Source organism: Oryctolagus cuniculus, chromosome 3 (assembly GCF_051225735.1).
Source record: "Oryctolagus cuniculus isolate XC-2025 breed Fujian yellow rabbit chromosome 3, ASM5122573v1, whole genome shotgun sequence".
NCBI lineage: Eukaryota > Metazoa > Chordata > Mammalia > Lagomorpha > Leporidae > Oryctolagus > Oryctolagus cuniculus.
In genome coordinates this window covers 139323864-139342838 of record NC_142869.1, presented here as the reverse complement: position 1 = coordinate 139342838, position 18975 = coordinate 139323864, and the positions used below count along the sequence as shown (strand labels likewise).

The 18975-nt window shown below is 47.6% G+C and overlaps 2 long non-coding RNA genes across 3 annotated transcripts in view; one reads left to right on the top strand and one right to left on the bottom strand.

Moving 5' to 3' along the window:
- Positions 1–18975, top strand: part of LOC103348693 (LHFPL tetraspan subfamily member 3 protein) — a 569591-nt gene that overhangs the window by 505969 nt on the left and 44647 nt on the right. The window contains exon 3 of one of the 2 annotated variants that reach the window (XR_007920725.3): positions 17004–17031. The exons of the other annotated variant lie outside the window; for it this stretch is intronic. This is a non-coding gene — a long non-coding RNA (LHFPL tetraspan subfamily member 3 protein). The remainder of the gene's footprint in view (positions 1–17003; positions 17032–18975) is intronic. 2 annotated transcript variants of the gene reach the window in all.
- Positions 14326–18975, bottom strand: part of LOC149127530 (uncharacterized) — a 70413-nt gene continuing 65763 nt past the window's right edge. Inside the window, exon 3 of the long non-coding RNA XR_016230991.1 lies at positions 14326–17449. This is a non-coding gene — a long non-coding RNA (uncharacterized LOC149127530). The remainder of the gene's footprint in view (positions 17450–18975) is intronic.

Here is an 18975-nt window from a genome sequence, read left to right as displayed (position 1 = left end):
CTGAAGACCAAGGGAGCCCTGGGGAAGGCCTAGGTGGACCTATAGTTCAAAATGACTGCTGTCTTCGGCCAAGGGCTAACACAGAGAAAAAGGACCTGGGTGGGAGGGTAAGAGCAAAGGTAGAATATAAAGTTAGGGGATACCTGCAGTGCTGGTATCCCATGTCAGAGCACTGGTTCAAGTCCCAACTACTTCACTTCCCATCCAGCTTCCTGCTAATGTACCTGGGAGAGCAGCGGAGGATGGCCCAAGTACTTGGGTTTCCTGACAACCATGTGGGAGACCCCATGGAGTTCCGGCTCCTGGCTTCAACTCAGCTCAGACCTGGTTGTTATAGCCACTTGGAGAGTGAACCAGCTGTTGGAAGATCTCTCTCTGTCTCTCTCACTCTCTTTCCTTCTCTCTCTCTCTCTCACTTTGCTTTTCAAAGAAATAAAAAATAAATATTAGGGAAAAAAATGTAAAGGCAGTGGTCAGGAGAAAAAGGGAGTGGGCTGGTACCCATAGACTGCTTTGTGTGCCACAGTTCCTTCCACCAACAAGTGCTTGTTGAATGTCTACTATCTGACTAGTTCAGGGCAACACCCTGTGAGGAATGCAAAATCAAAGTCACACAGAGCCTCAGGCTGCATGGAGAGATGAGCACAGATATGTCTACCACAAGAGTCAGGACCCACAGCAAGACAGGATGCAGAGCAACAGTCACACACAGCGGTGTCTGCTGTGGACAGAGGGAAGGCCCTGCAGCACATCAAGAGCTCCCAGATTAATAAGCACTTTCAGAGGAAGGGAAAAGTATTCACTCCAAAATGTTTCTACTGCCAACATTTTTAATTTTGCAAGCCTCTTTTATCTGAACCAAGACTCTGGAAGACCTAATCTGTAGGCACAGTCCTGCCCTAACCACCGTGTGACCCACAACTGCTGCTTAGCTGCTCCAGGCCTCAGTTCTTCCACCTCTAAAGTGAGAGGGCTGGAGCTGGTGCTGCCTAAGGCACTTCCTCTGCAATAAAACTCCAAGCCCTTCCATTATTATTCAATGGGGCAGGCTTTGTGGCAGGTAAAGCCATCACACAGTGCAGGCATCCCATATGGGTGCTGATTCCAGTCCTGGCTGCTCCACTTCCAATCCATATGGCCTGGGAAAGCAGTGGAAGATGGCCCAAGTCCTTAGGCCCCTGCACCCACACAGGAGACCTGAAAGAAACTCCTGGCTCCTGGCTTCAGATTGGCACAGCTCCGGACGTTGTGGCCATTTGGGGAGTGAACCAGCAGATAGAAGACACCTCTCTCTCTCTCTCTCTCTGCCTCTGCCTCTCTGTAACTCTGCCTTTCAAATAAATAAATAAATCCTTAAAAAATTATTATTCAAACCCTTACTTATTTCCAGGTAATTGCATTTGTTTTCATTTTAATTTTTATTATTTCTTTATTTATTTATGAGACAGAGAGCAGCATTCCCATCTGCTGGTTCACTCCCCAAATGCCCAGAAACTGAGCCATCACCACTGCCTCTAGGGTTCACACCAGCTGGAATCAGGAGCCAGAGCTGAGTGTCCAACATAAGCATTCTGACTTGAGACATGCCTGTCCCAACTGACAGCTTAACCGTTAAGCCAAAGTCCTGCCCCCACACTTATGGTATTTATTAAGCAATTCGGAGTTTCTCCATTCTGAGCTTCATTTTCTATCCTATGACATATTTCATACCAGAATGTTTCATAGGAAAAAAATTGTATTTCCAAGTTTGCAACAGCTTTAGCCTGAAATAGATATTATGCCATAAAGATCACTACAGATTTGTAAAGCAAAACTCTGAAACATTAAAGAGCCCATAAGTGCTTTAAAATTAATTTGATCTTGACTGTGTCTGTGAATGAATGGGCTTGACATAAGCCTTTCAATTTCTCGCTCCACTTCAAAGAGTGTGCAAAGTACAAACTGTAAATCAAACTCCACACTTGCTGATGCGGCCACTAAGCTGTAAGAAAGAGAGAGAGAGAGAGACAGAAAGAACGGAAGAAAGAGAGAAAAAGAGATAATAAACTATTCAAATGAGATTTAGGAGCTTGGGAAGCACAGGGCCCCAGCTGTGACTTGCCTTCTTTGGATTCTGCACGCTCATGTGATTCGGTGGCATTTAGCTTACCCATTTTTAAGCAGGCATATATGAGAGAGTGACAGAGAGAGAAGGTAGGAAGACCACAGGAAATACTGGGCCAAGCACAGTGACAGTGAGCTGATGAACTGAGCAGATTTAGACTGCAATAGTAGTCCATACGATGGACGGGTACAAAATTTGCCATCACACATTAGCCGCTCTGTCAAGAGAGAAACAAGGACTTTGGCCAAACTGAATTGGGGTTAAAGCTTAGCTCTATCACTCGCTAGTCATGTGACCTTGGCCAAATTATTTACCCTATCAGAGCCTTCATTCAGTCCCAGATCCTTAAAATGAGTGTAAGAAGATTCATCATCCAGAATTGCTGAGAGGATTAAATGAAATACTGTGTGTTTCAGGATTAGGTCAGCTGTGTATAACAGAAAATCCAAAGACTAGCATCTTAAACATGGTAGAGGTTGACTTGCTTCCATATAATATAAAATTGAATGGTTGCACTTCAGGGATAGCAGCTGGACAGGGGGCAGCTTCATAACATCAAGAATGTTCCAGTTTTCTTCTTTGTTTTACTATGTGGTTTCCAACCTCAAAATTAAAACAAGATGGTTGCAGCAGCTCTAACCATCACACTTGCATTTCACAGAGAAAGAAGGAAGAGGAAAAAGAAACTTGTTTCCCGTTTGAGTTAGTTCTATTTGAAGGGTTTTTTCTAAATGCCTCATCCAACAACTTTTATGTGTATTATATTTTTTTAATTGGCCATACTTAACCTTGAAGGGGGACTAGAAAAGTTAAGACTTTGGCTGAACATCCAACTGTAGAGGGGATTAAGACAAAGGGGGAGAATGAATATTGGGCAGTCCCTCATGTGGTATATAAAGCACTTAGCAAACAGAGGCTCAACAGAAGCCTCCATCACCCTCTGGGGACCTCCCAAAGGAGGCTGGACTCATTCCAGGCAACAGCCCTTTGTAGAGTTGAAAGCAGGTGCCCTGTGTTCTTCAGGCCACCTCAGCCCCAGAATGACTGCCCATAGACCCTTGAGGGTGCCAAGTCCTGAGCACTCTTTCCTGGGCTGGATCCCTCTTCAGCTATGGTTCCCACCTAATGAGCCAGTCGCAGGCAAGCCAAGAGGAAGCCGGGAAGCCCAGTCAGTACCCAATAGGGGAACTGCTCAGGCCCCTCTTTGCTGCATGCTCCTGCCATGCCTGAGGCAAAGAGCTCTGGGACAGCCCTAAGCATCTATGTGTAGAATGGCCTAAAAGACTCAGTCCATTTTCCTGGGGTCTGGTGTCCCCAGAGCAGAGAAAAAGAGCCGCTGAATCTCTGTCCTCATCACCTCAAGCTCCCTAGATCAGCTGGAGGGTACTGACTGCTCACTGAATTAGCATGCAGAAGGCTCACAGGAATAGGATAGGAAGAGGAGAGTCCCTCCCCCTACAGAGAATTCAGCAACTCAAATCCAGCCTCCTCCACTGTCCTCTTACCTAACACCAAGAGATCCAGGTGGCCAAATACCCTGCCAGCAGAAGACCAGTGCTGAAGGAGTACAGGAGATATGGGTCTGCCAGCCTTTCCCAGGGGGTGAGGCAGCCAGAGCTCCTTGGAAGAGCACAGCCAGTGACCTATGGTTCTCTAACTGCTGAGGTACTGGGGGAAGACTCCCACCAGGTCAGAGGTCAGCAAGACAATAGCACATGTGAGAAAAAAAAAGTTACCCAAACACACCAACTCCCAAAGCCTAGGCTTACAAGGCACAGCTGATGGCTTGGCCCAGCCCTGGCTCCCAGGGGAAACAGCACACCACCCCCACCCCCACGAGCCACCAAGGCTCCACAGCCTGGCTTGCCCTAAAATTAAATGGATACAGAAGTGGTAAAGTGTAAAAGGAGAGAGAGAGAGAGAGAGAGAAGAAGAAGAAGGAGGAGGAGGAGGAGGGAGGGAAGGAAGGCAGGCACACAGAAGGACTCAGTCCTGCAAGAGAGTATGTTAGAGGTCACGAGTGTCTTTTAAATCATGGATGGCTGACTTCTCATGGAATATAGAAGAAAACATGTTTTCCCATGGGCTAGGTTAGGTATTCATCCTGTTTTCCTGGAATAGTTTCCACTTATATCTGCTGACCTAATGTAATTAATAGCACCCACCCACTTTCACTCTGAAAAGTTACCTGTTTGTTCAACAAATAGCATGACAACTATGCCCTGGAAAAGGACTACAAAAAATTAAATATTCTTTTGAACTTTTTTTCTATAGCTCATCATATACATAACCAGAAAATGACCATTTCACCATGTGGACATGTTCACCTTTGCAAAGCAAAAATTACATTCTGCTCCAAGCTATCTTAATCAAAATAGTCTATCATCTAGCCACACTTCTATTCTTAATTTTTAAAAACCATACCCAAGCATAATGTGTTACTGAAATTAACCAGAGAGTTGTGATGAAAGTACAGTCTACACAGTTCTCCATCCCTGATTGCTGAGAAATTCAATTCAGGTGGTTCTAACTCACATAACGAAAAATTGTGGCAAAAAAGGAGCAACACTGAGAGCCAAATGCCGACTTTCATGTAACCACAGCCAGTATCAGGAGAGAAAATCGAGGGGAACTCAGACCCATGGTGGGCCTGCAGCTCCCTCTCGTGAAGACTGCCTTCACCCACCCGCCCACTCCCTTGTAGTCCCTACATCTACCCTCATTACACCAATCTCCAAACACCCCCAGTAAGATCTCCGGAGTCTCCCTGATGCACAGCTCCCTCATTTGCAAAACAGACTGAGCAAGGGCTTGCTTTCTTCACACACACACACACGCACACACACACACACACGATAATTAACAGGGGTAAGGTCCCAGAGACTACCTTAGATACGTCAGTAAGAGGTGCATCAGAACATCCTACAACACACGTGGGGCTCTAGAGTATAGTCTCTGGAACAGCTAGACCTGAATCTGCACGACTGCTTATTAGTTAGGTGGCTCGGCTCAGCGACTGGAACCTGTTGGGTTCACCGTCCTCTTCAATAAGGGAAGATTAAGAACACCTGCCTTTCAAGAGGGCCTGAAAACACCAGACCGACAGTAGCCACTCGCCAGCCCCTCGCCCTGATAAGCACTTTGATTATTTGGGGGCTAATGATGTGGAGGCGCATTACGTAAGTTTTCCAGCCCCTTTGCTTCTCCTACCTCCCTGTCTTATGCCACTTCAGTGTGTACTGGTGAAAGCCTAATCAGAACAGTGAGAAAAGTCTGAAGTGGAAACTCACAGAAATTAGCATTGGCCTCTGTTGTTTCAGTTCTAGTAAAAGGACTTTGTGCAGCAAATAGATTTGAATATGTGGAATACTGTGAATTTTAGATGCACTGGATAATTGCTCCTGGCCCTTTAAGATGGAATATCTAAAGTTGGTTATATGAGGATATTTCAGAATTCCATGGGAAAATGAAATTAAAAGATCAGTTTATTTTGGTGCCAAAAAAATCCTGGAATTCATGCATAACTTTTTCACAATATGTGTTTTCCATGAATGTTTTGAAGACCACTCAAATTGCCCCCCATTCTATCAGGCGGTATTAATACTTTTGCATTACATCCTCCATTGAATATAAGGTGATTATGAAAGGCCAAATTCTGCTCCTAGCTACACATTCAGTGACTTTAACTGATAAGTTCTGAGTGTGCACACATCAGAAGAGTTTTCTTCATAGCCCACATTCATACCAAAATGTCATAGTGTAATACTCCTGCATTAAAAGCATATTGAACCCAGAGTTCAATGGACTCCTAAAGAATTTCTTTTACTCTACTAGTTCTCATTGAGAACACTCGTTCACCCATCTCAAAAAGCCATTTTCTCTGTCATGGCTCACCACCTTGCTTTAGGAGCTTTCTGTTCAGTATTTCTATGGATGCAAAGGCCAAACCACAGGGTTAGAATGAGTTCAGCAGGAGGGTTTTCCTGGCTCTGGATTCCATCAGACTCCAAGCTCAACCTCCTTCTGAATCCTCACCTCTCTCTCTCTTCTGTGTCTGCCTGCTAACTTTGGTTTTCATCAGCGCTTTTGCCTTCGGACTTTTAATAGTTTAGTATCATTCACTTTCTGAAATCACCTGTGTAGGCCTGTTGGCCATCAAGTTTAGCAGTCAGATAAGGTAATGCAGTTGCCAAAGCTAAGTGCAAACTCCTGCAAAAATGGGAAGCAGACAGAAGGCATGCATAGGGCCAAAAGCCAGCTCACCAGTTTCCAACATTCCTGCGACTTGTCAGTCAAGTCACAGATGCATTCAGTGTGGGCTGCTCGGGTCCTGCTGGCCAAGAGGGGATTTGTGATGGTGTGGATGGAACACACCCAAGAAATTCCTTTATTAGTGGTCTATTTCTGGGAAGTCTGTTCATCTCAATTGATGTTCTCAAATCACTGAAGGCTGCTGCAGCCTTGGAGGAGCAGAGATACCTTTTATTTTGATACATGTGGGAGATTCACGTTCTCCAGTCTTCCCCATTCTTCCTTGTATCGTCTTCTCCAGAACCGCTTCCAATGCAAACTTCCTGTAGTGCTTAACAATGTGGTCTAGTGGAGTCAGCTGCCCTGGAACCAAGTCCTGATCCTTCAGCTCAAAATCTGTGTGGCCTCTGGGTGACACATTTAACTACTGGTATCTCACCAATTAGAATGAGAACACTGTCTATCTGATCAATTTTTTGAGATTAAATAAGTTAATCTTCATAAAATACCATTTGGGAAAGCAACATTTCCTGTGTATCCCATTAGTAAAAGTGACTTTCAGTTCTGCTCTCCATGCTGCCCTATACTTTGCATCTAGGCAAGCAAATCTAGGACCCAAGAGATTCTCTGTAGGAACGAACAACACCAATGACACACTTAGGTGAGCCACAATCCTATAATGGTAGTCACTTCTGTTCATTTCATTCAGTTAATATTTACTGAGCACCTACTGTGTGCCAGGCAGAATTCTAGAGATGAGGATTAACTGGAGAATCAAGTAGACAAAATTCCTTTTCTCCTGAAGTTTGTTTTATAATGGGAAGAGAGATCACAAATACATTTCAAGGGCAAAAAATGGAGTGAAAAGTCAGGACAGAGATTGTGACACAGCAGGTTAAGCCACTGCTTGATAACTCCATATTCCATCTCAGAATGTGGGTTTGAGTCCAGGCTACTCCACTTTTGGTCCAACTTCCTGCTAATGCATCCTGGAAAGCAGTGGATGACAGCTTACACGCGTTGGTCTCTGCCACCCATGTGGGAGACCCAGATGGAATTTCAAGATCCTGGCCTAGTCCCAGCTGTTGCAGGCATTTGGGGAGTGAACCAACAAATGGAAAATCTCTCTCACTCTGTGTGTGTGTGTGTGTATGCGTGTATGTCACTCTGCCTTTCAAATAGATGAAAAAGCAATAAAACAAACATTTTTGAAATGCATATTTAAAAAAAGAGAGAGAAGTCCTATGCAGAGAATTTAAACCAGGTAATATGCCAGAGGAATCAAGTAGCTACCACAGGTGATGTTCAGGGAAGGCCGCTGAGTACCTGACATATGAGCTAACCAATCAGAGAAAGAATTCTACATGGTGGGAAAAACTAGTGCAAAATGCTAAAAGAATGGGGAGCAGGAGAAGCCAGACTGAGTAGACAGGTACGGAGGGCAAGCAGAGTGGCATGAAGCAAAGCTGGAGAGGTGGATGAGGGCCTGGTCCTTTACCTACCAGGGAAAGAAGTTGGGATTTTACTCTCACTGTGATGGGGTCACGGGAAGTCTGAAGACAGGAAATGACATCAACCAGTTTAGGGTTTAAGGTGCTCGCTGGCTGTTGTACCTCTGTCTCAAAAAGCCTGCAGCTCTTTCAACATTTGTGCTATCAGGGGAATGACAAGATGGAAACGGGAATTGACCATCTGCCCTGGGAACTGAAGACCAAGACAGATGACATCAAGACAGTGCTGAGCATGAAGACTGGGGCTGCACTCAGGCACTATCTTTTTCATGAGTTCACTGTGCTCTCCTGTCACTCTGATACCCAGCAACAGAAGAAAGATTTAACCCAACTAAGCAGTAATGATCCAGGTTAACTTGTGGGATACACAGAAACATCTGGCTGTGACTATGTGCCCATCTGCATGGAGTCCTTCCTGTGCCCCACAAGATGTTGATTTACCTCTGAGGACAAACAAAAAAATTGTACCCAGCCCATGTTCTAAAGCTAATGAAAGGGGCTGGTGCTGTGGCGTAGCAGGTAAAGCCACCACCTGCAGTGCCTACATTCCATATGGGCGCCTGTTCTAGTCCCGGCTGTTCCACTTCCAATCCAGCTCTCTGCTACCGCCTAGGAAAGCAGTAGATAGCCCAAGTGCTTGGGCCCTTGCACCCATGTAGGAGATCCAGAAGAAGCTCCTGGCTCAAGGTTCGCACCAGTGTAGCTCCGGCCACTGCAGCCACCTGGGAAGTGAACCAGCGGATCAAAGTCCTCTCCTTCTCTCTCTGCCTCTGACTCTCTGTAACTTTGCCTTTCAAACAAATAAACAAATCTTTTTTAAAAAAATAAATAAAGCTAGTGAAAATGCCTTTGGTGATAATCCCATGGCCCAGTGATGGTAATAAGCATCTTCACTAAGGTCCCATGGTGATGAAGACTTCTCTTCCAATAGGAAATACTCAGTGTGCATACACCAGATCTCTGGACAGGAAATTAGCAACCCCAGGACATGACTTTGGCTCAGCCTCGAAGGGGCTGTGTCTGAAGTTTAGCAAAGCACCTTGATTCTATGACTTAATCTACTCATCTCAGAAGGAGAGAACTGGCATGACTCTTCCTGGATCAGCTCTCACATTTGATTGTCCATGGACACCCTGATTTCCTGGTGGCCCACATGTGTGTCATGGCAGAGCTAAGGGCATCTAATCTACTCCAGAGCAGACTGGACCACGTAGGAATCAAACTTGCACCTCTGTCTCTCGTAACATGACTTCATTATCAGTTGGACCAGCCATCCCTGCAGAGAAGAGTATGGCTTCAGTGGGTTTAGCTTCCTCACTGAACTACGTATACTTTAGTAATGATATTCACTGCATTTTATTGAGTTGCCTTGCTTACTATATACCTTTTTTAAAAAAAAGATTGATTTGAAAGAGTTATAGAGAGTGAGAGAGACAGAGAGATAGAGAGAGAGAGATCTTCCACTCTCTGGTTCACTCCTCAAATGGTTACAACAGCTTCTTCCAGGTCTACCACGTGGGTACAGGGGCCCCAGGTCTTAGACTATCCTCCACTGCTTTCCTAGGCACAAGCGTGGAGCTAATAGAAGGTGGAGCAACCAGGACTCAAACTGGCACCCATATGGGATGCCAGTACAGCAGATGGCAGCTTAATCCACTGCACCACAGCACCGGCCCCACTATGTACCTTAAATCATTTGATTTTCATAATAGCCCTGTGAAGTAAGCACTAGTGTCATCCCAATCCTAGGGCTGGAAACATCCTTGGGGAGCTCTGGTAATCTAACTAAGTACACACACTAGAAAGTACGAACTTCAGAGTCAGGCTGACTCTGGAACCCGACAGGAATTGAGCACCAAAGTCCTGAGCCCTTGCTTTCTTATTTACCATATTCCTCAGTATGTATCACAGTGTTCAACAGACATTGCAGGTAAGTGATTTTTTTAATGAATAAATGCAAAATTGCCTTCAATAGTTACCTATACTGCTTTAGGAAAACAGTATAATCTTGCTAACCAGAAGGTTTGCCCACTCTCCTTGGTCTTGCTGCATAACTTTTCTTAAGATCAGCCCCAGTAATCTGAGATTAACCTACATCAGGATTTATGGGCTTAGCCTACATAAATGTCTCCAGCCATTCTGCAATCAGCCAGGTGTATGGTGCAGCTGGAGGGATGGCGGTGGGGAAGACACAACAATCGAGGAGCTCTGTCACACTACAGAAGGTCCACGTGCCGCTCCTGCTCCCCTGACACAGAATCCCAGTGCTGTCCGAGCAGGGGAGGAAACGGCCGGCCGCGCAGATTCCAGGCAGCTCTGGTGCATTCCCACCGCCACTTCCAGCCCCACCTGCGAACACCTCCACTGAGAAGAACCATTGCTTAGTGTCAGCCAACTTATCTACTCATTTAAATGAAGTCTGATCTTAGACTCCACAGTAAGTGAGGAGACGGTGTGGCTGACTTGAACATTAGGGCGCTCAGACTTCAACCATGCTGCTTACAAAACAGTCATCCTCCGCCCTGTACAGGTGGGTTTTGGCTGAAGCTGACTGACATATTTATGTAGAGTGTGGTCCACAGCTTGCATTTTAATGGTACCAAAGCATAGCAAATGGTACAGAGCAGGTGTCCTGCAGACAATGGTGACAGTGCTCTGTATGTGCTTTACCTAATCTCAGGCTGTGGCCAAGTTTCAGGGCAAAAGACATGTGTCTAGTGAGACTTAAAACCTGAGGTCTTTTAAGATCTATTAATTTATTGCTTAAAAGACAGAATGACGGGGCAGGGGGAGAGGGAGCAAAGAAGGGAGAGAAAGACAGGTCTTCCATGCACTGCATCACTCCCCAAATGACAGCAGCCACGCTGGGCCAGGCCAAAGTCAATAGCCAGGAACTCGATTCTGGTCTCCCACATGGGTAGCAGGGACCCAGACACTGGGGTCATCATCTGCTTCCTTCCCAAGAGCATTAGCAGGAATCTGGGTCAGAAGTGGAGAAGCTGGGTCTCTAACCAGCACTCTGATATGGGATGCTAACATCACCAGCGGCCGCTAAACCTGCTGTGACACAATATCTGCCCCCCTGAATTTTTAATTGTCTTCCAATTTAATTAAGTTTAAATAGCCATGTATAGCTAGTGGCTACCATATTGGGATGTGTGAGTACACAGTAACATTCCTTGTGGTAGAAGGACCTATTCTTTTCTTCTTAACTCACTTTCCATCATATCCAAAATAAAATGAGCAAGCATGTCACACAATCCAGGAAGAAATTCTACCTTCCCCTCCAGGGAATGAATTCTTAAACAGAAAGGAAATCCTGACCCAGGAGTAGACGAGAGCAGGTGGGCAGAGACTCTCCCCGGGGGCGCTGCACAGCAGGTGGCAGCAGTCTATGAGCGACAAGCAGAGCGAGAGGACAGTCGGTGCCCCGGCCACCTGTCACCCAGAGGGAGGCCAGCACGGCATTGTTAAACTGTAAAACAGGTTCCCTCAAGCACTGCCGAGCCAGGTGAGGTGTGTACGGTGAATGTTCATGGACGAAGCTTCCTTCCTGACATCCGGACGGTGGCTGGCGCTGCCCTCGTGGCAAACCTGCATCGCTTTCACTTTAGAGCTAGCATATTCTCCTCATAAACACCGTTTCACCAAAGCAGGGCTGTGCTGAATTTGCATCTAGAGCAAACACTGTGAAAATCACCATTCATGGGCCGGCACCGTGGCTCACTAGGTTAATCCCCCACCTGCAGTGCCGGCATCCCATATGGTTCTAGTCCCGGTTGCTCCTCTTCCAGTCCAGATCTCTGCTGTGGCCCGGGAGTGCAGTGGAGGATGGCCCAAGTGCTTGGGCCCCTGCACCTGCATGGGAGACCAGGAGGAGGCACCTGGCTCCTGACTTTGGATCGGCACAGCGCCGGCCGTGGCGGCCATTTGGGTAGTGAACCAACAGAAGGAAGACCTTTCTCTCTGGCTCTCTCTCTCATTGTCTGTAACTCTACCTGTCAAATAAATTAAAAAGAAAATCACAATTCAGAAAGATGGGCTGGGGGAAAGGAAGAGAAAGGCAGCAAACAGGCTCCAGCGCAAAAATGTGAACCAAGAAATGGAGCAAAGGTGGAAAGGAGTGTGAATGGAGGAAGCAGCTCGTTAATGGGCCCAGAGAAGAGGACAGAGGTGAACTCAGAGCTAGGACAACATCTCTCAAATTGGATTTCCAGGACATACTCAGGCAATGAGCGGGAAGGTGGAGCCGGGGTTTAATAACAATGTTTTCCATTTTATGTTTTCATCTTACCAATTATAAACAGAAAACTTGCCCTTTTATGGCAAGCATTCTCAGTTGAAAGTCATTTCAAAGAATAAGATTTTTGCTTCTGCAGGTCAAAGAGAATTCCTTTAAGAGGACCCATAGTTTATTCAAATGTGGGGATCCATGACCCAGATGGAGGCAGACCCCACCTACCATTTGTGTCTTACTTTATTGCAGAGGTTAAAGCAGCTTCTTAACTCTGCCCATAGCTTGCTTATGAAGAGATCAAACCTGTCTCGACTCAGGGCAGACTGAGCGTATGACTCATATTCTGTTACCTAATTCCTGCCCATTTTTACAGAGCCCCATTCTTCCACTGGAGACAGGCATAGTGAGTATTCCTGGATCATGAGTCAGGTTCTCAACCACTCACTCTGCTTGTCCCCGGCAGGCTCTGCTGTTTGTCCTCCCGGAGGTTTGCTCTCTGAGACTATAAAACGAAGCAAGTTGACTGGATAATTAATTACCAGGGTCACATTCAGCTCTAGATTCCTTTGAATCTAACAATATATTACAGAGCCACCTTGGATTCCTTCCCTGAGAGTCCCGTCGGCCCCAGGGACTCTATTTCATGTCTGTGCTTTTCATTGCCCCCTTCCCTGTCTGAGCGTCAAAGGCCCAGGAGATTACACACCTGAGAGAAACCCGTGTCAACTCTCAGCATTGCACCTGTTACCCATGACCACCTAGGCAGTGGGAAATGAAACCACAGAGCCCGAACTCCCAAGACTCAGTACAAACCACTCAGATACAAAACAAATTCTGACTCACAGGGGCAGGCTGGTGACTTTTCTAAAATTTTAAATGAGACAGCTGTTCATTCAAGTTTGAGTAAATCAAATGGGAATATAAAGACTGTTCCTTTTTTTTTTTTTTTTGAGTATTCACAACACATTTATAGAATGAATGAAAGCTCAGCCTGCTGATTGATCCACCACAGTCAGAGTGACTCTGACACAGAGTGGAGCCCTCTGAACAGTCCCAGTTCTCCAGGGTGAGCTGAGAGGGTAGAAGGTACATCTGTGGGCTCACACCACAGAGGTCAGCACGCAGCACACACCGTGTGCAAGAAGCCAGCAAGCCTCCACAGCTGTTTGCTAGGAGGGATACAACTCTTTTTCTCTAAGAAATCTTCTCCCATCTTTAGAACATGATGCAGAAAAGGTTCTCTCCCATGGCCCTGGCCTTGATTGGAATATGACACCTGTGGTCGAGGGGTCACTTTCAAGGTCAAAGGGGCCCAGAAGAGATATGTCTGGAGACCTGACTATGTGGTTAACACAGAACCTTCCTCCGTGGCTTGCAGTGCACATCTGTACAAGCCCTGTCTTCAACTCGTCTTATTTCTCCAACCGACAGGGGTGGATGAAGACACTGCATCCTCAGTTGTGCCTATTTTTGTGAATGGGCAATGGAGGATGTTAAAAGAAATTATGAAAACAGAATGAGGTCAAACAATGCTGCTGAATCATGGCCATCGCATTATGTGCCATTTACAGGTGTGTGTGTGTGGCTTTGACACGGCTATACTACTGTCCTTACCTGGCCGCGTGTCTCCTTCCCCCCGTGTCTGTCAACACTCAGCTCCTTCAATTCCACCTGTTGTTCTGTGAATCTCTCTGCCTGCCATCTGTCTCATCAACTTCCTTCTCTTTTAACCACTGTTTTTACTAGCTACAAAACAAGAAGGAAATTTAAAGTAATTTTTGCACCAATAAATTCAAGTTTATGTTTTCTTTACTAATTCAGAGAGAGACTGAGTATGGTGCCTTCTATCCCCTTAAACAAGTTATACTTCATTGATAGGGTCCTCATTTTTCTCTCTGCAACGTATCACTGGCTCTCCAGGTAAACAGTTTCTCAAAGAGGAGAGACAAAGGGGGCAAGTGAGGCTTTTTCTAGCAGACACTCTATGTCTGGTGAGAGCCACTCCCTGGCCTGCTTGTCCAAAACTCTTCCCCTCCAACCCGTCATCTCCTCCTCCTCCCTCTTTCTCTCTCTCTCTTCCCTCTTCCTTCCCCTCCCCCCATGAATATTTCATCTCTCCTGGAGTGTACTTTTATAGAAGTTTAAAATTGATCCCTTAATTGTGCTCAGCTACTAATAACAATATTTCTGCTCTGATCAACACACACACACACACACACACACCCCTTGAAAAATCAGACATGATGATGAGTTGAGCATGGCATAACAAAATAACCTCAATATTGCTCAGGCATCAGTCCCTATTGCAAGAGGTAGAAAGTTCCACTGGGGCCTTTTCCTACACGGACCACCCACAGAAACCTAGCCTGATAGTTTCTACTTGGGAACGTACCGGGACTGACTAGAGAGATGATGGGGCCCTGACACTCACAACAGAGCCTAAAGCGACTGCCATTGGGTACGTTACTGAAACTCACACCATGCAGGATGGTGACACCCCAGCTGTCTTTACTGTATCTGAGGCGCCAGCTCTCCAGATATGACCCTGCAGGCTAGTGAGCTCCCTGCCCATCCAGATGTAGCAGTAGTGCTTGTCTCTTGAACAGGAAGGACACAACTGACCCTATCTCTTCCATCAAAATGACAACCTTCTTTTTTTGATGTGGAACTAAATGCAAGATGATAATGCAAGATAGTATCTCCAAAGCAAGATAATCAGTTATTTTAAATGATTCCCTTTGAAATCATCTTGTATTTCTCATCCTAGTTATAATTTGGCTAATTGCTTAGTAGTTCTTATTGACTATCTCCATTTCTGTAAACATCAATTCATTAGACATATTTTTTCTGGTTGAAAACTCCCTTTGCTTCTCTTGGTATCCTCTGCGTCTTTCTCCCACTCACCTCTGCTTGAATAACATGCTAATGACATAAGGAGCATCCTCCAAAAGAGTGTCGAACACACTGGGGCATCTCTGTGTGATGCACAGCCCCCACACCGTGCTCTAGGTCTTTGAAACAGCACCTGTGCTTGGGAAGATCCAAGAGCGTGTCTTCAAACGCCAGCTTCCCTGCCAGATAAAGGAAGCTGAAATCTTTGGCAGCCCTGACCCCCTCCCGTGGTGTGGGGCATGCTGTACTTGACACAGTGAGAGGCTGCACCCGAGGAAACCCCAGGCCCAGACACTGCAGTTCAACTGGCAGCTGCTCAGCTGGGGAATTCAACTCTGGGCTGTGCTAACAAATTCAAAGGAGATCCAGGCTAAAACTCTGCTCAGGGCAGAGACCACAGTTGCACACACGCTCACACATACCCTACTTGCTGGAAGAATGCAGCCTGCTGCAGTCCAACCTCTTAGCCACATCCGTGTGCAGGGAGCAAGCATGCTCCCTGTGCAGGAAGCCTGAGACTCCCCCTTCCTGCCAAAGGTGAGTTAGGCCAGGTCCTAAACAGACTGTGACATGCTCAACAGTCTCCCCTTCTATACTACACCTGCTGAGGACTGCCCATGTGGCCTTTGACTTTTCATCTGAGATGATGTTTCTGGTACCCAACTTTAAACTGCCAAGCCATTTCATCCAGATAAATGCTCGTCTCCCAGAGAGTCAACAAAATCATTCACGCCTTTGAAAAAGTAGGAAGAGGCAGGAAAGGTGGGTGGGAGACGCCTGATCTTCTACTCTGAAGACTTTCTCTGGCCAGTGGTGTGTAAGCAGTGACCCAAGGCACACTCAAGAGAAATAAAAAGAGGGCCAAACGGGAAGCAGAAAATGAGAGGCTGTAAAATTACATAAGAGGCATTGGATGGGAAGTAATTGGGTGTCTCAGACAGAGGAAAAGACAGCCCATAATTTCAGGTCTCACAGAAAGCCCCTATTTTAAACAAGACCTGTCCCAAAAGGCCCATCTCCATGTCACATGCACCACCGAGAGGTGGAGAGAGTAGTGTCTCTGTGCTGGGAAAGCAACCCAGGCACAGATCCTGGCCAAGCAGGGACCCCAAGAGCGGTGAGCAAGGACAGACTCACCCCCCCCCCAGGCTACTCCTGGCACACTTTGCCTGCAGGCTCATTTTAGGCTAAAGTGTCACCCCCTCTAAGTACCCCATGTTTTCTCGTGTGACCACAGTACCCTGCGCAGTGAGGTCAGAACTGATGAAATGGTTCTAGGAGAGAGGCAGGAAGAGTCTGTCTTCCTGCTTCACGCAGTAAACCTGTAGGTTCTCACTCCCCAACCACCTGATGGCGCTGGTGCCTTCCAAGGATTCCATGTGAGCCACCGGCTGGAAGCCACCGAGAGAAGGCAGGACGACGTCATCCGAGGGCCCTACAGGAGCCAAGCATCGGAGCTATAATTGATCTGTGTGTACAATTGATTTTCACTGTCTCTTTCCACCAGCTACTCAGAACTGCTCTGGGAGGGCTCAGAATTTGAAAGAATACCCTCAAAGAATGATAATGGCCCATGGAATAAGGTTGCTCAATCCATTAATTCCTACCATTGTCTTTTCCATCTGAATTATTTTCTTCTTCTGGGGTAGTGACAATTCTTTCTGAGTCCTTGGCGCTCTGTATACTGTCATTCTTTCGTCTGGGTGGTAGGGCACAAGAAAGCCAGAAAGACAACAAGGACATTAGGACAGCCATCACGTGAGCCATGCTTAGTGGCGAACACAACCGCTCCTAGCATTTCTTGTGTATTAATTCACGCCGTCCTCACCACAACCTCAGGAGGTAAGTGAGCCAGCAAGTGGCAGAACCTGCCCTGGATGGAAGCCACCACCCGGCCCGGGGGGTGGAAGGGCCAGGAGCGGTGGTGGCCTTGCTAATCTTTAACCACAAGATGTGAGCGCCAATTTACCCTGTAACCATTCTGTTTCTCCCCGCCGCGCACGCGCAGACGACGGAAACGCTTAAGGCAAGCCAAGGTAGTGTGAGCCCACACCCTGTCCGTGCGAGCATGGCCATCACGTGCGTGCGTGCGTGCACTTCCGGCTTCCGGCTTCGGCTTCCGGCTTCAGCTTCTGCTCCCGCATGACTTCCGCCTCCCGCCTCCGCCTCCAGCGCTTGGCGCTTACGCCGCATGAGCCCTCACGGATGCCGTAGATCGCGCTTTGCCTTTCCTCCTGATTTTCCCTCCACGCCTCGCCTGCCGAGTAGTAGCTGGGGCGTGCAGGCGGGTCCGAGGCCGCGGGCAGGAGTTCGCTCTGTTTGTGCCACGCGATGCACCCTAAGCGTGGGCCCCAGCACATGGCTTCTCCGTGCGGGCCAGGCCTCCTCTTCCTCGGCTGCCTTCTCTACCCCACGTGGGTTGTGGTTCTCTGAGCCTCCACGGGACGGGCGACTCTGGGAAAACAGCAACACCTGTGTCGAGTCACGGGATTAAATCGAACCGTGGGGAGATGGGGCAGTCTCGCTCGTTTATGCTTTCTCGAGATGTAGATGCGTACGATGGAACTAGGTGCACCAGTGCGGCACCCCTGTGACCATGAGGGAGCAGGGACAACAGGGTTGGAGCCAGATGTGGGCTGTGTTGGCCCTTCCCTGTACACACGCACACACAACCCTTGGTTCTGCATAAACCGTGTTTCTGCTTTTGAGTGAGTTCAATTCCTGAGAAAGTAGGTGTGCAGGGGATGTTTTTGTACCAGATTAAAAGTGTCCGTGGAGCGTCTGAAATAGGGACCTGTGTCTAAAATTGAAGGGGCTCCCGAGGCCTAAGCACCACTCAAGGGCATGCAGTATTGAGACAGCCACCCGTGTATAGAAGTCACAAGCTGATGAGCCCCTCGGAGGAGATCCTGTAGTGCAAATCCCTGAGTTCATGGAAAATAACCAAGGCTACCAGAGGATGGGACAGGGCCAGGATCCTCCTCTTCCCGCCAAAGCACCCCCTGGGTGCGGTGTCCCTGCCCTCTCTCCCTCGTTCTCTCTCTCTCTCTCTCTCTCTCTCTCTCTGAGACAGAACAAGGCACACCCTGGGTGAAGGAGCCCACATCCCAGAGAGGATTCCAGGCCCAGGTCCAGCTCTGCCACCAAAGAACGCGGAGAACTTGAGAAAGTTCCGGTGCCTCCCTGGGCCCTGCGCTTTTCCTTTGTAAAAATGGGCTTGGGCCGGCACTGCGGCTCACTAGGCTAATCCTCCGCCTTGCGGCACCGGCACACCGGGTTCTAGTCCCAGTCGGGGCGCCAGATTCTGTCCCGGTTGCCCCTCTTCCAGGCCAGCTCTCTGCTGTGGCCAGGGAGTGCAGTGGAGGATGGCCCAGGTGCTTGGGCCCTGCACCCCATGGGAGACCAGGAGAAGCACCTGGCTCCTGCCATCGGATCAGCACAATGCACCGGCCGCAGCACGCCGGCTGCGGCGGCCATTGGAGGATGAACCAACGGCAAAGGAAGACCTTTCTCTCTGTCTCTCTCTCTCACTGTCCACTCTGCCTGTCAAAAAATAAAAATAAAAAATAAATAAAAATAAAAAACAATGGGCTTGAAAACAGCCGATTGCACATAGACCATGATGGAGCATTTGCTCGTTAACTCTGGGCTGCTTCCAGGCGGTTTCTTCCCAGGGGTATTCGTCCTCCACTGTGGGGTAAGGAGAAAAATACAGTGCAAACGGGGCCACCTATGGGACCAAGAACCCCCGTGAGCCTCCGTTACCGGCTGAAGAAGAACAAGGCAGTGAGGAGGTGGTGCTGGGAAGAGCGAGTGGCCCACCCCACTACGGGCACCTGTCAGACTCAGACTCCAAGCTCAGTCACCTCGGCTATGCTAACTCTTGCGGTCCCAGGTCCTCCGGCTGGCATCCACTTCTCTGCCTCCCAGGACACCTCTGATTAGGACTATGGAATATCAGAGCCCAGCAGGCAAAGTCT